Raw genomic sequence first — 19,398 nt, forward strand, 5'->3', positions numbered from 1 at the left:
AGCTGGAATGTTTTGCATTGCAGCAGCAAGCTTTTTTTTCTTTCTGGCTCCCTAAACGGACGAAGCTTTAAGTTTTTCTCCAGAATGAAATATGTGACCCTCAAAGTAAATTTCAAATTTTGGCTCTATTTTTTCTCTCATTATTACACTAAATGTCATAGCACATTCTTTATGCGAGCAGTAGCCTTCAATTATTAGGTATGGTGTTTTTCTTTGTGTTTTTTTCTGCTATGCTAAACCTATGACTTTTAAATACTATTGGGCAGTATGGATTAAATTCAGAAATCTCTGAAGTAAATAGTTCTTGCCAGAAATGTTTTTGAAAATATCTACCCTTTTTAAATTTATGACATTGCTCCCATTTGTCAAGAGGAAGTGTAAATATACTGTTTTCTGGAACAGGTTTTGTAAATGGCCTAAGACTAGCTTCATTGGATAAAATGCATTTTACCGTTTCTTCACTAATTTCAGTTTTCTCTAAAGCCTCATGTCCTCTGTCCTCTTCCCTGTTCTCTGCTAGTGTGTCTGCTAATGTGTCTGCAAAAGTGTCTGCAAATGTGTCTGACGGTGTGTCTGTCTGTATGTGTCTGGTTTTAGATGTGCATACAGGTGTAGATGGTGGTGTACATGCTGGTGTATTTGTGAGGTGTATGTTTTGGCCTATGTGATCAGCACTATTACTATTAATGTTTGTTTTGATACTAGTCTGTCCAAAGTCATATTTGTCTGAAGTCATCCTTACATTAGTTATTTGATCCAGTGTGTCTTTAAAGTTAACAGTGTTGGGACATTTTATTATTGTATATCCTTTCTTCATTGGATTTATCTGTATTTTGCACCTAATTAGAAGAACAAATATACCCTACAGAATCGGTGTTGACTTTTGTGTCGGTATCGATTCGGCCGAGTCAAAATGAAACCATTGATCACAGATATCGCGACGCGCTATCATAGGTTTTGTTTGGTCATTTGGCATTTGACAAAAAAACATAAAAGTCTGTTTTTTTTTTTGTTTGATGTTGTTTTCATTGTCTTTCTCGGTATGCATTTTATCGACTCTACTAAATCGCTAACATTTCCTCTATTTTCAGACCATATTCTTTGTAGTAAAACATAGCTGCGGCGAAGTCTTTTTGGTCTATAATGAGGCTATCTAAGTTTATGGGCAACAGAGGTCCATAAGTTGTTATTACTCATGTCCATGTGTTGGCCTGCATCAACAATAGTTTTTGCTATTTGTTTATAATTGATTTTGTTATGTTTTTTGGATTTAACATGAGCTCTAGAGCCTCCCCTCAAACAATATTTTTCTATTCCGCACGCACAATCACTTTCCTCATACGCCCCAATCACAGAAGTACATAGCATAATATCCACGTCAGTATCCACACCAACACATACATCACTGACCACACCAGCACACACACCTCTGTCCACACCACTGTCCACCTCAGCACACACACCACTGGCCACACCACTGTCCACACCACTGGCCACCCCAACACACACACCACTGTCCACACCATCACACACACCACTGGTCACACCACTGGCCACACCACTGTCCACCCCAACACACACAACACTGTCCACACCATCACACACACCACTGTCCACACCACTGACCACACCAGCACACACACCACTGGCCACACCACTGGCCACCCCAACACACACACCACTGGCCACACCACTGACCACACCACTGACCACCTCAGCACACACACCACTGACCACATCACTGACCACACCAGCACACACACCTCTGTCCACACCACTGTCCACCTCAGCACACACACCACTGGCCACACCACTGTCCACACCACTGGCCACCCCAACACACACACCACTGTCCACACCATCACACACACCACTGGTCACACCACTGGCCACACCACTGTCCACCCCAACACACACACCACTGTACACACTTAGTATGGCCTGGCACTCACAAAGGCGAACTTGGTATAAATATCTATATATATTCTGAAAGTACATGTTATAAGGATTTCATTTCACCCCCCTTTTACATATGCACAACTTATTGTTTTCACAGCAACACAATTTGAAGTTCAACAGTGTATGTCAATGGCAGACATAGTATTTGACTCGGTACACACTTAGTATGGGTTGGCACTCACAAAGGCTTAACTTGGTATAAATATCTATATATATTCTGAAAGTACATGTTATAATGATTTCATTTCACCCCCCTTTTACATATGCACAACTTATTGTTTTCACAGCCACACAATTTGAAGTTCAACAGTGTATGTCAATGGTAGACATAGTATATGACTCGGTACAGAGTTTGTATGGCCTGGTACCTACAAAGGCGAACTTGGTATACATATCTATAAATATTCTGAAAGTACATGTTATAAGGATTCCATTTCACCCCACTTTTACATATGCACAACTTATTGTTTTCACAGCCACACAATTTGAAGTTCAACAGTGGGCCAATGACAGGCCTATAGTATATGACTCGGTACACACTTAGTATGGCCTGGCACTCACAAAGGCGAACTTGGTATAAATATCTATATATATTCTGAAAGTACATGTTATAATGATTTCATTTGACCCCACTTTTACATATGCACAACTTATTGTTTTCACAGCCACACAATTTGAAGTTCAACAGTGTGCAAATGACAGGCCTAAAGTATATGACTCGGTACAGAGTTTGTATGGGCTGGCACTCACAAAGGCGAACTTGGTATAAATATCTATATATATTCTGAAAGTACATGTTATAATGATTTCATTTGACCCCACTTTTACATATGCACAACTTATTGTTTTCACAGCCACACAATTTGAAGTTCAACAGTGTATGTCAATGGTAGACATAGTATATGACTCGGTACAGAGTTTGTATAGCCTGGTACCTACAAAGGCGAACTTGGTATACATATCTATAAATATTCTGAAAGTACATGTTATAAGGATTCCATTTCACCCCACTTTTACATATGCACAACTTATTGTTTTCACAGCCACACAATTTGAAGTTCAACAGTGTGCCAATGACAGGCCTAAAGTATATGACTCGGTACACACTTAGTATGGCCTGGTACCTACAAAGGCGAACTTGGTATAAATATCTATATATATTCTGAAAGTACATGTTATAAGGATTTCATTTCACCCCCCTTTTACATATGCACAACTTATTGGCACAATTTGAAGTTCAACAGTGTATGTCAATGGCAGACATAGTATTTGACTCGGTACACACTTAGTATGGGTTGGCACTCACAAAGGCGAACTTGGTATAAATATCTATATATATTCTGAAAGTACATGTTATAATGATTTCATTTCACCCCCTTTTACATATGCACAACTTATTGTTTTCACAGCCACACAATTTGAAGTTCAACAGTGTATGTCAATGGTAGACATAGTATATGACTCGGTACAGAGTTTGTATGGCCTGGTACCTACAAAGGCGAACTTGGTATACATATCTATAAATATTCTGAAAGTACATGTTATAAGGATTCCATTTCACCCCACTTTTACATATGCACAACTTATTGTTTTCACAGCCACACAATTTGAAGTTCAACAGTGGGCCAATGACAGGCCTATAGTATATGACTCGGTACACACTTAGTATGGCCTGGCACTCACAAAGGCGAACTTGGTATAAATATCTATATATATTCTGAAAGTACATGTTATAATGATTTCATTTGACCCCACTTTTACATATGCACAACTTATTGTTTTCACAGCCACACAATTTGAAGTTCAACAGTGTATGTCAATGACAGGCCTAAAGTATATGACTCGGTACAGACTTAGTATGGCCTGGTACCTACAAAGGCGAACTTGGTATAAATATCTATATATATTCTGAAAGTACATGTTATAAGGATTCCATTTCACCCCCCTTTTACATATGCACAACTTATTGTTTTCACAGCCACACAATTTGAAGTTCAACAGTGTATGTCAATGGTAGACATAGTATAGGACTCGGTACAGAGTTTGTATGGCCTGGTACCTACAAAGGCGAACTTGGTATACATATCTATATATATTCTGAAAGTACATGTTATAAGGATTCCATTTCACCCCACTTATAGATATGCACAACTTATTGTTTTCACAGCCACACAATTTGAAGTTCAACAGTGTGCCGATGACAGGCCTATAGTATATGACTCGGTACAGAGTTAGTATGGCCTGGTACCTACAAAGGCGAACTTGGTATAAATATCTATATATATTCTGAAAGTACATGTTATAATGATTTCATTTCACCCCACTTTTACATATGCACAACTTATTGTTTTCACAGCCACACAATTTGAAGTTCAACAGTGTGCCAATGACAGGCCTAAAGTATATGACTCGGTACAGAGTTAGTATGGCCTGGTACCTACAAAGGCTTAACTTGGTATAAATATCTATATATATTCTGAAAGTACATGTTATAAGGATTCCATTTCACCCCTTTACATATGCACAACTTATTGTTTTCACAGCCACACAATTTGAAGTTCAACAGTGTATGTCAATGGTAGACATAGTATAGGACTCGGTACAGAGTTTGTATGGCCTGGTACCTACAAAGGCGAACTTGGTATACATATCTATATATATTCTGAAAGTACATGTTATAAGGATTCCATTTCACCCCCCTTTTACATATGCACAACTTATTGTTTTCACAGCCACACAATTTGAAGTTCAACAGTGTATGTCAATGGTAGACATAGTATAGGCAACTTGGTACAGAGTTTGTATGGCCTGGTACCTACAAAGGCGAACTTGGTATACATATCTATATATATTCTGAAAGTACATGTTATAAGGATTCCATTTCACCCCACTTTATAGATATGCACAACTTATTGTTTTCACAGCCACACAATTTGAAGTTCAACAGTGTATGACAGGCCTATAGTATATATGACTCGGGTACAGAGTTAGTATGGCCTGGTACCTACAAAGGCGAACTTGGTATACATATCTATAAATATTCTGAAAGTACATGTTATAAGGATTCCATTTCACCCCACTTATAGATATGCACAACTTATTGTTTTCACAGCCACACAATTTGAAGTTCAACAGTGTATGCGATGACAGACCTATAGTATATGACTCGGTACAGAGTTAGTATGGCCTGGTACCTACAAAGGCTTAATTTGGTATAAACATCTATATATATTCTGAAAGTAAATGTTATAATGATTTCACCCCCCCTTTTACATATGCACAACTTATTGTTTTCACAGCCACACAATTTGAAGTTCAACAGTGTATGTCAATGGCAGACATAGTATATGACTCGGTACACACTTAGTATGGCCTGGTACCTACAAAGGCGAATTTGGTATAAATATCTATATATATTCTGAAAGTACATGTTATAATGATTTCATTTCACCCCACTTTTACATATGCACAACTTATTGTTTTCACAGCCACACAATTTGAAGTTCAACAGTGTGCCAATGACAGGCCTAAAGTATATGACTCGGTACACACTTAGTATGGCCTGGTACCTACAAAGGCGAACTTGGTATAAATATCTATATATATTCTGAAAGTACATGTTATAAGGATTTCATTTCACCCCACTTTACATATGCACAACTTATTGTTTTTCACAGCAACACAATTTGAAGTTCAACAGTGTATGTCAATGGCAGACATAGTATTTGACTCGGTACACACTTAGTATGGGCTGGCACATATATTCTGAAAGTACATGTTATAATGATTTCATTTGACCCCACTTTTACATATGCACAACTTATTGTTTTCACAGCCACACAATTTGAAGTTCAACAGTGTATGTCAATGGTAGACATAGTATATGACTCGGTACAGAGTTTGTATGGCCTGGTACCTACAAAGGCTTAACTTGGTATACATATCTATAAATATTCTGAAAGTACATGTTATAATGATTCCATTTCACCCCACTTTTACATATGCACAACTTATTGTTTTCACAGCCACACAATTTGAAGTTCAACAGTGGGCCAATGACAGGCCTATAGTATATGATTTCGGTACACACTTAGTATGGCCTGGTACCTACAAAGGCTTAACTTGGTATAAATATCTATATATATTCTGAAAGTACATGTTATAAGGATTCCATTTCACCCCCCTTTTACATATGCACAACTTATTGTTTTCACATCCACACAGTTTAATTATATTGACGTTGAAAAAATATAGCATTCTAATGTGTATTTTCGATTTAAATGTCTTATTTAATTATTTTCTAAATTTACTTTCCCTTTGGTAACACAATACAGTTTTAAATTAATATTTTAAACATATTCATTACTTTTTCATTGAAAAAGTAATGACTATGTTCTGACTTTTATTTTGAATGATTCGCGAATGGCGGCCATATTGGAATTTTCTTTACTGTCGCTAGTTTCACACTACTCCAAAAGACTTGCTGGTAAAGGCTAAGCTACATCTAAGCTAAATCCTAAAATAATCCTTACCACGTATTGATCAACAGATATATCCATTAACTACATAATCTACCAACATCAAACAATTTAAATATACGTTATACAGTGTAAAATGTGTGTTTAAATCGTACCCAAAAGCGGTGTATGGAACACTGTTACTGTTTCGCGAAGTGATGCACGGAATAGAGTGTCCCAGTGAAGAGGTGGCGATACTGGCACTCCAAGAGGAGGTTGTGAGTCTGAAGGCTTTTATTCAACAAGGTTTGTAGAGTGTTTTCATACAGATGTTAACGTTTACATTAAAATTTACATGTTTAACTTTAATGAAATAGCAGCTTCTTGGTTGTACAAGTTTAGTAAAAATTTGAGGATGAAACTAACTTTCCCTTTCAGTGTGTATCTGTGTGCTTCTCTCTTCTGTGTATATGATATATTAGTTGTGTTGTCTCATTTAAAAGTGTTAGGCTGTCTGTGGACTGCTTCCCATTTTCGCCTCACCATCATAGATCTTTTCTATGTTAGTAAACTGTAACTATTTGAGGTCCTAATTGATTGTGCTATTTTTTAGGAGGCACTTAGAGGGAATGCCTGGACCCTGAGAGGACTAAGACGATAATTGGTGAGTTTATTTTATTTGTATGTCTTTCTCTCCAACACACTTTGTATTTATCTCCAATTATTGTGATAACACAACAGTGTTTCTGCACTTTAGCATCTGTATTTGCGTCACTAATATTTTGCATGTTCTATTTGTATATGCCTTATTCAGAGGCCACCCTGAAGCAGTTCCCAGGCCAGACACTCACTCCAGATTGCTGGGCCAGGCAATAAATGCCAAAGTGACAGAACTGAGGTTCCATAACAAAAACAAAGATTTTCAATAAAATAGAATAAAAGATAACAGAAGTGTTGTGTGTTTCTTCCTCTTTATACTGATACTATGGTTGATTTTAAGTAAACACAATAGTGAAATATTTATTGATCAATGTGGAAAATATCAAACCATAGTAGAATATGAACTATATTAGAGAAATATATGTCTGAAATATATAGATCACGTGATCAGAATAGTCATCAAGGGTCATGTGATCATGCTTCTTAGTGTCATATATTTAAATATATTTAATTTGCTTTATTTATATTTACTTATATTTTGAAATATATTGATACATACATGTAAATATATGTATTTAACATAGATGTAAATATATTTATTTAACATAGATGTGTTTATACTGGAATATGTTTAAGCTGCATATATGTGAATATATTATTTTTCTGTATGGGAGTAGCCTATAGTTCTAACCCTTTGCTTAAAATAGTGGAGATCTGGGACCAGAGAATTTAATCTAATTACAACACGATGTGTCGGCATTGGACATGTCAAGTTGTCTGTAGTAGGCTAGGCTATATACATGCGCTGGACCATGAATATGCCACCAAATAAATAAAACTAAATAAACTTGTGGGTCTCGAACCAGTACTAAATAAAACTGCTTGTATGATCCTTACATCAACCTGCTTGCGCCACTTACCAGCTGATACGTTTCAGCAAATTGGCCATACTTATGTAGGCCTACAAGTAATAGAGGTCACCTAGTATGTTATTGTGTTTGTAGCAGGTTAACTCAGTGAATCATGGTAACTGGCTACCGTGCAACGTTGCCCAAGTCATTTAGACCCTCAAAGTAAAGCCTAGGCTTAATAGGTTCTTTCACTGGCTGCAGGCTGCCCGTGACCTAGTCTATCTTCAGCCTAAATTGAGGAAGCATTGCTGGTCTAAAAATGTATAAATAAAAAAAAAAAACTGTATGGCAAGGATTGAACCCGTAGGCTAGACCAGGGGTTCCCAAACTTTTCCACAACAAGGCCCCCCAAATACCACTAAGTTCTGGCCAAGGACAACCTTGATGTGTTATTAAACCAATATAAAAATACATTAAGTTAATTCTAATAATTATTTTAGCTACAAGCACTTTGCGATGGAGCATACAGTGTGTAAAAATTGCATTGGGGCTTTCTGCTTATGAGAGCTATCACTACTATTATTCCTAGTCATCATCATGGACAATATAATGTTCAGATATGCGACAAATTATTCTAATGGCATTGTATAACAACCCTCATAGTAATAGGTATATTTAAAATGTATTTGTTGCTTTTATTTTTCCTTGCAACTTGCTGAGGCCCCCCTGGCACCTCCTAGGGGGCCCTCGCGGGCACTGGGCTAGACTAGCGTAAAATGAGCTTTTTAATACCGCATCAACCTGTTGCGCCACATTGTCACTTGAGAAGAGAGAAATTATTAAAATATAAATCCAATTCACCTCAAACTTATGTTAACATGTCAGAAACACGAACGTAAATAGCCTAGGCCTACATCTTGTGAGTGACTCGCAGTGCACAAATGTTGTGTAAAATGTGGAAACGGTAGACTTCTCCTGCACGTTGCAGTGTGCGTTTCAATGCGTGTGTTTCATTGAACTGAATTATAGAACGCATAGACTGGACTAGTGGATACAAAATTGTCAGGCAAGAGGCAACACAGATTACTAACCAGAGCGGTGGTCAGTTGTGATATGCATTAGGTTAATATGCAGATTATTGTTTTGTCATTCGAGTTCGAATCTCATAGTTGAACTTTATTTATTTATTTATTTGCTGGCGTTTAAAATCCTGTGTTAGAGACACTTCAAGTAGAGGCGGCCACAGCCTGGCAGCAATCAGTGAAACGTTTGTAAACTTAACCATGTTAGAGTAGCCTACTTTAAAGGCCTAAGTAAACGGCTTGGGAAACGTTGCAAGATAACACAGTAGCCAGTTACCATAACCTGCTGTGTTAACCTGTTAAACCAGGGGTCTCAAACTCAAATGAGCCGGGGGCCACTTCTGCCATTTTCATCTGACTGGAGGGCCACAGTGTTCAATAATAATACAAAAGAACGGATATTTCTGAAAATGCAGTGTTTTTTTTTCAAATACTACACTGTCTCATTGTGTAATACAGCAAACAGAAAGTGCAAGTCTTTTAGACACATGTGCTAGCATGTAAATAAATAAAATATTATAAATAAAAAAAATAATGCTAAAATAAATATTAATACAAATTATAAAAACAACCAAAAAAATAAGCACCATATACCAATAATATAAGCACCAAATAAAAATATTTTCTCATGACTTATTTAAACCTGGCAAGGAACTGATAAATGAAATACCAGAATGCATTAGGCTACCTCTTATAACACAACAAACAACACTCTCAAACATGAATTTGTATCCACATTTTAACTGTTTAACTGTAAACTATTTATTTTAACTTATTGTATTGCCCTCAACAAACAATCAGTTTTGAGCCTGTGCTTTATTTCTTGCCAGATACTTGGCAGCGCTTGTGCTCAGAAAGTTGAGTCACATTTGCTCTAATGGACGTTGCAGTTGAAACTCTGAGTACAGCTTCAAGATGGGCATCTGTACTTGTTTTTGGTAAAGTTCATTGTTGAGAACAATTTCTCACACATATGTGTACTTCCAAAAAGGCACAATACATGACTGAAAACTCTGGACAGCTCTGGGAATGATGGAAGCAGCTCTCTCAGAAAAGTTCCAATCTTGTCTGCTTTTCCCTGTGCCTCTCTGAATTTAGCTTTTAGTTCACTGTTGCACTGCAAGTCAATAAGTTAATTTTGCAAAACACTGGGGACACTCTCCACATCAGCTGAGAAGGGGTCTGCAAATAGCTGAAAGGTGTCACAGTGTACCTTAAAGTCCGCAAAACGTTCATCAAACTCTTGCTGTAGGTTTTCAATAGCAGAGACATCTCCATCTTCATCACCACTGAAACATAGTTCGTATCAGTTTTGGGGGTCAGATAATTTTTCTGATATTGTGAAAAGTATCATAGGACCATTTTAATGTAAAGCGATTTCAGACACCCCTATTATGGACCATACCATTGGATGTGTGTTGGAGAAGATCCTGAAGACAATGTGCTGTGTATGTGGGGGCAGTAATAGGGGAGTTCCGATATGTGTGTTGCACAACATGTTGCACTTGGCGATCACGATGAGGATTGATATGGTAGTGGGCCATGATGGTCATAGAAGAAGTGAAGGAGCAGTACCCCCCATTTATGGTGGGGTAATTCGCACTCTGCACTGAAAGCTGTGCCCTCTTCCACCAAAGACCTGCATGCAGCAAAATGACAGAGGTTTGCTGCAGACAGTTGGGTTTTCCACAATCTCAGTTTTGTGGTGAAAGCTTTCACACTCTCATAGGCTGTTGTAATGAGCTGAGCAGGGCCCTGCAGCTTTAGGTTCAGGATGTTTAGTTCTTGTGTTATGTCAACAAGGAATGCCAAATCCATTATCCATTTTGGATCATCAAGCTCTGGAATATCCAGCCTGCCATTTTCCATGAATGTCTTCACTTCAGCTCTTAATTCAAAAAATTCCTCAAGACGTTTCCCCTGCTTAGCCAGCGCACCTCAGTAAAGTACAGCACATCACCATACGATGTCTCAAGGTCTTCCAAAAAGGCCCGGAACTGGCGGTGTTGTAAACCTCTGGACCTGATATATATAACAGATGATTTCAGGACGACAGACATCACATGTTCAAAATTCAAGCATTTGGCACACAGTTGATGTTTATGTATAATGCAGTGCAGAGCAATAGCTGGATCAGCATCTTCTTCCTCTAACTTTCACTGTACCAGCGCTACAAAGTCCGTTTTTCCTGCCGGTCATGGACGGTGCTCCATCGGTGGTAATGCCCACAAGTCTGTTCCACGGCACACCATGCAAGCCGCTCAATCGCACCGCACAGCTGCTGAAATATGTCTTTTGCTGTGGTACGGCCATACATTGGACACAAACTCAGAAACTCTTCGGTCATCTCAAACTTGTCATCAACACACCTGACGAAAATTGCTAGCTGAGCAGTGTCTGTTGCCAGTAGCCTACTTTCATCAAGCGCAACAGAGTAGGCCTACGCAATTAAACTGCAGGCTCTGTTCTGTAACTGTCCATATATGTTACCCGACAGTCCATTAATCCGCTCGGCCACAGTGTTTGCTGATAGAGAAACGTTTTTGAATACGCTTTTGAATCCTCTTTTCGGGACAGAGAATATCAGCAACTCGCAACATACAGTCCTTCACAAACTGCCCTTCAGTGAATGGTTTTCCCGCTTTGGCAATTAATTCACTGAACACATAGCTTGCTTCAACTGCAGCATCAGCGTCCTTACCGGCTTTGTGGAAAAGTTCTTGCTGGGATAGTAGTCCTTTTTGTAGCTGCTCGACTCGTTGTCTCCTTTCATCATCGCCCTTGTATTTCTCATCATGCTCGCCGTGTTTAGTGGTATAATGATGCCTGAGATTGTATTCCTTACAAACAGCTAGTTTCTCTTAACATATAAGGCAGATCGCATTTCCACCGAACTCAACAAAAAAATATTGTGATGTCCATCTTTCTTGAAACTGTCTATGCTCGCTTTCCACCTTTCTCTTAGATTTTGAAAGCGACATACTTTCCCTCATCGTCATCGTCGTCTTCGGCAGTGTCATGAACTTTGTGTTGTTCCACACCCTCGCACTTCTGCAATTAGGCTATTTTGCATTTTCAAAATAGGCCAAAGTATTTTTTTAATGGAATTGTTTTCTAAAATTAAACGTTTTCTTTTATCATCTAAGAATAGTGTTAACATAATTATTGTGGGGGTAAAACAAAAATTGAAAATACCCTCAAGGGCCGAATTACATATGATTTTGACATCAAGTCGCGGGCCGGAACTGGGCCGGTACTTTGAGACCCAGCCTATAGGTGACCTCTTTTACTAGCCTAGTAGCCTAACCTAGGGCATATAGTATGGGGAATCGTGCAATTTTAGGAACGGTTCATATAGATTTTTGCAACTGGTGATTTTTTACTTACTAGGACCCCATTGAATACAAAACAACCTGTTTCCAATTTTTTTCTTCATTTTCAGTGCCAAAATTCAAGATGGTGGACAATATATGCAGAAAAATAATATAAAGGCTTAAAGTGGTCAATTTTTTTGATAAATATACATATAATAAGGTAGACAAGTGAGATACAGACTATTTACAAAATATGTATTGCATCATTTGCCAAGAAATTTGGAGAAAAATGGGAAAAATAGAAAAACATTTAAAAAATCTGCATTTTGTTTCATTATTGAAGAGTTCAACAAAACATTGTCACTCAAGTATTTATCCTCACCACTGTCACTGTCTTTTTAATATTGGTGCACATCTCCTCAGAGCCTTCACACCTGCAAAGTTGTGTGAATGGTAAGTTGTTACTCTTGCAAGAACACCTTCTACTGCATTGGCTGGCAAGACAACAGCACTTTACAAGCTCCACAACAGCTTGTGGTGCTGGTGGAAGTTTTGACAGAACAGGAGCCCATTGCCCATCAACAATTTGCCTCCATCCCAGTGATTGTGAGTCAAGAATCTTTGGAGCAGGCACTGTATCTTGTGCCCAAACATTTGTTTGCCTGTGTGCTCTCAGAATTTCAATTTCAACTTAATTTCACTTATAATTTCAAAACATTACCCATGTCTCATGGCGCTTTACAGAGTGTTAAACATTTAGACAGAGCTAATGAGTAACAGGGACGAGGAAAAACTTGCAAGAATTGGAGAAACATATCGGATGAAACCCTAAGCAGATCCACGACTCAAGGGCCTGACCCATCTGCCTGGGGTCAGTTACAGGACAGTAAGGTCTATATACAAAGAATAGAACATGGTATTTAGAGCCACCTGAGGTATATGTTACAAAGTGGTTAGATGGTTACATAACCAGTATGATAATGCATGAATCCTATTTAGTGTTAAGTTCAAATAGTCCAGTGTAGGGGATGAATTGTCCATAGGGATTAGGAGTTGTCATCGGGCAAGTAGTGGGTCTCTAGGCTGCGCGGGTAGGAATCCGAGCATGGGGACAGCAATAGACGATGGTAGGACAATCATAGGGATGGGATTTCCCTAGTTCCCGAGTTCCACTGAAGGGCTTTAGCTGTTTGAAAACCATGTTTTGAGGAGCTGACACACAAATTTCTCACATCCAGCTAACACGTCTGGAGATGGATGAGGACCTACTACAAGCCTACAAAGTGTGTTAATGACATCATCATGACTTGTTTGACTTGAAACAGAAACCTTTCCTTTCCCACGGGATAAACAGTAAATGGCGGGACAAATGGTTGTCTTTCAATTTCATGAAAGGATACAATAGGATACCTGATAGGTCCACCGACTCTATGCACGATGTGATTGGCTGGACCGAAGTTTGGTTTTTCCACCTCACAAGCCAACGGAGAGTTGCTAGACTACCCTGGCTAGAAATTACATTTGCTGCTGCTAGGGTGCGTCAAGATTTCTAGGCTGAGATGTATCTTTTGTCGACGTTCTCCAGTGCCCATAATAATAAGACTGTCTTTGTTGATGTCTGGTACCCCTGCGAAGGGCAAGCACCAAGACATCTGTGTGGACGCGGTAGATATGTGGGGTTTTGCCAAAATGACTTACTGCTACTGCCACCTTTGTGTGTGTGAACTGTGACTGGCAGTTTACATAGTTCAACAGCTTTATGAGCAAGGTAGAGGACGAGGTTGGCTTTGGCTTCCTTCGATCCCAGAAAGCTTTAAAGTCTTTGATTGGTGTAGTCTTGTATTTTGTATCCCTTATCATGAGCTTTTTCCCATTGTATCGACCTGTCTCGTCCTGTCTTTCATGGAGTTTGTGATGGTATAGTTGTTAAATAATAAGTAGCCTATATGTCATTGTAGCCTCGTGCCTCACTTTCAACATTTTCAAAGAAGCATTCTGCCAGATCTTAGCAACAGTTTATGTCACTTTTCCTGACAACCATCTCCTGCACAACAGCCATTAAGATGCTATCCAATGCGTGTGTTAATTGCACTGAGCTACTCTCTGTAGATTGTTCAGATGATGCTGTTTCTGAAACCAGTCACAATTCATGGATGAAGGCAGACTTAGCTGTAGTGGGCAGCATTAGGCTTGCATATAATCAACAAATTCATATGTTCCCACAATTTCCTGCAAGTCCTGTTAACAGAATTATTGAAGACCAAAGAGCTCATTGTGGACTTCAGGAAGCTTTCTATCTGAGGAGGCTAAAGAAGGTCCACCGCCTCCTCAGATCATGGTGAACTTCTACCCCTGCACCATCAAGCGTATCCTTACCAACTGTGTCACAGTTTGGTATGGCAACTGCTCTGCCCACTAATCGAAAAAAGCATTGCAGAGGGTGGTGAAAACTGGCCAACGCATCACTGGTTCCTCACTCCCCTCCATTGAGGCCATCCAGGGCAAGTGATGCTTGCATAAGGCGCACAGCAGGTTCAGAGGAAGCTTTCCTGGAGCTGAACTCTAGCTCTGCATCCTGGTTGAAAACCAACCTACAAAGCCACCCCACCAATGCCTCCTTGCCTGTGCCTGTTGAGGTGTCCAATGACCATAGCAATCTTGACAGGGACAACAAGGAGGCAGACCCCCAATGTATGTTGTTTATACATTGTTCACATTACATAGCCATATTTATTCTGCTCTCATAAAGTAACTGCTAACATACACTGCACATATTTATATTACTCTAAACCTCTCTACCTTATATAAATCAACTGTATACTACTGTCTACACTGCACTACATTTCTTGACCTGTCTATCACCTGTCTATACTTTGTATATCACATTGCACTTTTCTTTTTTTTTGCACTTCTGGTTAGACGCAAACCACATTTCATTGTCTTCATACTGTACTCTGCAATGACAATGAAGTTGAATCTAATCTAATCTAATCTATTGTGGTGAGTGCAGAACATTACTTTAATTCAAATGATTATTAGGTTATGTGAAGGAAACTTTTAATCAGTCAATGTGTTTTTCCGGGTATGCCAATAAATAGCATAATGGTGGTTACACATATCACTGACTGATAATCATGACATCTCATGTCACCCATGGTCATATTTATTACCTAAGTCATTCAATTTTATTAGAAAATGTATGTATATAATGATAATACCTAACATATATCCATTTAAAATGTTTGAAAAGGCGATTATTTGCAATTTTTGGTGATATATCCGCCATCTTGGATTTTGGACCTGTGCAGTCTGGGAAAAAATTGGAAACAGGTAGTTTTGCAAACTATAGGGTCTGAAGAAGTGAAAAAACATAATTTGCAAAAATCTATATGAAATGTTCCAAACACCTTTTTTTTGCTACATATCGACCTGCACTAATATATGCAATTTCGCTGAAAAGTGTCAGCTAGTTAGTGGCGCAAGCAGGTTGGAATCAGGTTATCATACAAGCAGCTTAATTTAGTAGCGGTTCGAGACCCACGTGGAGTTTATTTAGTTTTAATTATTTGGTGGCATATTCATGGTCCAGCGCATCTAGCCTAGCCTACTACAGACAACCTGACACTTCCAACGCATCGACATGTTGTAAAGCTTTATTAAACAACAAAGTGGAGCATCACAAACATTTCTATTTGAACTTCAGTTAAACAGACGAATCTGCGACCAGGTATCGGAGGCTAAATCATCTGAACACACCTGCAAAAGAAGGGGGCGGTTACGTTAACTCCAGAGGCAAAGTAAATAGTCCAGCCAGTTAACATGAAAGCCAGTTACCGTATAACACCGGCACCTCAGCTGAGCCTGCATGAGCGGCCCTAGAAGGAGATTGTCGCGGTTCTCGGGTGAAACGACTCAACGTTGTCGGAAAAGGTGAGTTTGTGATGTAGGCTATAACAAACGAACGATCATCATCAAGTTTTATGAAATAAATTAAAATCTTAATAAATCCAGGCTGAGTTTGCCACGTTTAGCCTGAATAATCAGACAGATTGCAGACAAGTAGCCCGTTATCACATAGCTTAGACTAGGCCTACTATTTTTTTGGTAGGCATTAGGCAAACTAAGCTACATGTCTGCTGAAGTTAGTTTCTCACATTTCGTTTTAGCAAGAAGAATGAATGATGGAAGCAATGCATCACATTAATTATTTTATTCAAAATGGTTAATGCCTACTATCACGGGGTCGTTCGGGTGCCCTTTTTTTCAGGTCAGAGCAACTGCCCCTCAAAATCCCTGTGCACGTCCCTGGTAAAACATATTGTGACAAACTGCAAGGTTGTTTCAGAATGGTTTTTATTGGTTATGCACCCAAAACACACGAACACACAATTCCAGCACTAAACATCTATCTTAGGCTGTATCTAAAACACACACCAATCAACCCTAGTTATGAACAATGTAACCAGCTACAAACATAAACACAACAGACAGGACATACAACGTGGTCAACCCACCTGGTTTAGAACATGAACATTACACACATACACACACTGCACAGCATCATGGGAGCACAGTCATGAACAGCTAGGCTCAGATCATTACAATATATAATCAACATATTGGAAGCTCTGTACTTTACTATACTACACACTATGCTAATGTTAACATAACAGTCAAACTGATTTAACCAAGAAGTATTACTGCATCATTTCAAGCTGCTGCAGTAATAAAAAGAGAAACAGAAAACAAATTTTATTCCATGTTTTTCTTTATTCTACATAACACCACATCCAAAAAAAACATTTAAAAGTAGCATTTACCACTTTTAGATTAACATTCATGTCGAAATAATATGTACTAGGCTATATTATATCTTTGCTTATTAAATAATGGATTAACATAATATATAAACTTGGCAGGCAACCCTTGCAGTCTTTTCATTATTGGCACAACTGATGAAGGTACCCATTAAATGCTAAGGGGGAAAAACAAGGGCAACTATCACTTATCTTTTCAACAGGTTATGTAGATACAGTACACATAGTCAGAATTGGCAAGTGGAATACAATAGTTCAGCAGTGCACATTTACCAAATACAAATTATTCACTGTAGATGCAATTTCACATGCATTGCTAAGCCTTTTAACATGTGGCTAGGCTACACTGTATATTATTATTATTACATTTATGACAAACTATTCTGCTTTGATTAGAACTATAATCACAACCGATCAACTCATCAGGGTTCTCCTGGGTACAGATTAAGCTTCTTAAAATCAGGCACATCAGGCATCAATTAATTCACTGTAGGCAGGCCTGCAGGCATTTCATTTCCTTCAAAATTGGGAGGAGACAATAGTAGTTTAGTACTGAATATTACCACAGCTGCATCTGAACAAATATGTTGACCTTTTCCAACAGTAATGAAAAGTGTGACAGGATTTATACTGATAATAGTTACATATGAGTTCAGAATCACTTAGTAAAGGCCAATTCATAGTTGGGCGATAAGGGCCACTCGACAAAATATTACGTTACATTTCCCACAGGAAACAGTCAACCTGACTGCAACAGTTTTGAACAAATGTACACAGCTTGCTAATAATTCTAACTGGATTTAATAGATATTTAGCCAGTTGTCTTCTATGTGTCACCAACAACACATTGTACAAATTCAGGAATGTTTGGATTTATCAGCATGCAGAGAAGGAGCAGGTTCATGGAGAGAAAGAGACAGAGAGAGCAGGGCAAGAAAGCTGCGTAAAGTGCAAAGCTATGAAAGCTGTGAAATTTTGTTTTTGGACAACATAGGCGGGAGGCATGTGTTGCTTAGGCGACTGCATAAGCTGTAAATCGCTGCAGGAAACACTGTGTCTGCTGTTGTGTACATCAAACAAATTGAAACAACAGTGGGCCCTATTCTGTATGACATGACAACATGCCATTCAGTTCCTAGTACCTAAAATTTACACCATTTCAACTTCCAAAAACAATAGACAACAAAATCTCATTTAGGTTAACCTGTCATATTCCTCTTACCGGTAATAATAACAAATGCTACAAATGAATCAGTTGTGAGCTCATTAACACTCAATTAGTAATTTCTCTAGAAAAAAGAGTAGGCCTACTGTAAGAGAATTTAGGGAACACAACCACAGATCGCTGTGACACTTAACCATGCATCTCAATGTGATTCCAACAACTGGATACACTACCTGAGTTATGTCTCAGTGTATTGTTTACTAATCTTAGTGGCACATCCCCATCTTTCATGCCCCAAACAATTCTTACCTGAAGTAGGACATAACATTTCTGAATGATGCACCAGGCATGGAATCTGTGGGTAGGGAAAAACATGCTGAAACTAAACATAAACATAGCCCTGATTTAAGGTTCCCTTAAAACTAAAGAGTACATCTGGAAACAACCATAAGGATATGGTATAAATACAGTGGGAAAATATGAGTTTGAGATTAGTTTAAAATGTAAAACAAAATTGATCTTGGGTAGGTGTAGATTAAAATAGGCCTCTAGGTTCTTACAGAAACACCAAAGGTGAGTAGAATTTTTGTCAAATTATGTACAAGACAGAGTTAGCATTTTACCACATAATTGGTTAAATAACCATGGTCCAAATAATTAAATAGAGGTAATACAGAGAATGGTCAGTCACAAACTCAAACCGAAGCTGTATTTCCTCAATAGTCAAATAATAAAACATAAACAACATTTTTACAACTTCACATCTAGAGGTTACTTACAGTTTTGTTCATTTTGTGCTGCCATTTGTGGGAACTACAGGGAAATATAAATTAAGATATATCAAACAGAAAGGTTTTGTTTTGTTAAGCACTTATTCATACCAACCTAAGCTCTGAAATCCACTTAGTCAGACAGCCCAAGCTCCCTGTTAGTCCACAGTTCAGGTTTTAAAAGGTAAAGCAAAGTCCCAACAACTAAACAAAACAAGGTTTATACAATCCTGTCTGCCTGCCAATCCATAGGCCTCACTGCACACCTCAGTAAGAAAAGGGAAACCAGTGCCCCCAATTGTATGGAGTGTGATTGTGTAAGT

General features: G+C 38.5%; 1 protein-coding gene and 1 long non-coding RNA gene across 4 annotated transcripts in view; one reads left to right on the forward strand and one right to left on the reverse strand.

The window, feature by feature from the left end:
- The first annotated feature begins 6,676 nt into the window (after positions 1 to 6,676).
- On the forward strand, positions 6,677 to 7,414 carry LOC125289904. Its single transcript, XR_007192717.1, has 3 exons — positions 6,677 to 6,722; positions 7,030 to 7,080; positions 7,231 to 7,414. It is a non-coding gene; the product is annotated as an uncharacterized LOC125289904 (long non-coding RNA).
- A 9,713-nt stretch (positions 7,415 to 17,127) lies between these two features.
- The window catches only part of LOC125289805 (fibronectin-like), a 60,635-nt gene continuing 58,364 nt past the window's right edge, over positions 17,128 to 19,398 (reverse strand). For all 3 annotated transcript variants that reach the window (XM_048236812.1, XM_048236814.1, XM_048236811.1), the window contains exons 14-16: positions 19,085 to 19,118; positions 18,615 to 18,660; positions 17,128 to 17,657 (exon numbers count right to left, since the gene is read on the reverse strand). The gene's annotated coding sequence lies outside the window, so the exon portion shown is untranslated. The remainder of the gene's footprint in view (positions 17,658 to 18,614; positions 18,661 to 19,084; positions 19,119 to 19,398) is intronic.

Source organism: Alosa alosa, chromosome 24, assembly GCF_017589495.1.
Source record: "Alosa alosa isolate M-15738 ecotype Scorff River chromosome 24, AALO_Geno_1.1, whole genome shotgun sequence".
Lineage (NCBI taxonomy): Eukaryota > Metazoa > Chordata > Actinopteri > Clupeiformes > Clupeidae > Alosa > Alosa alosa.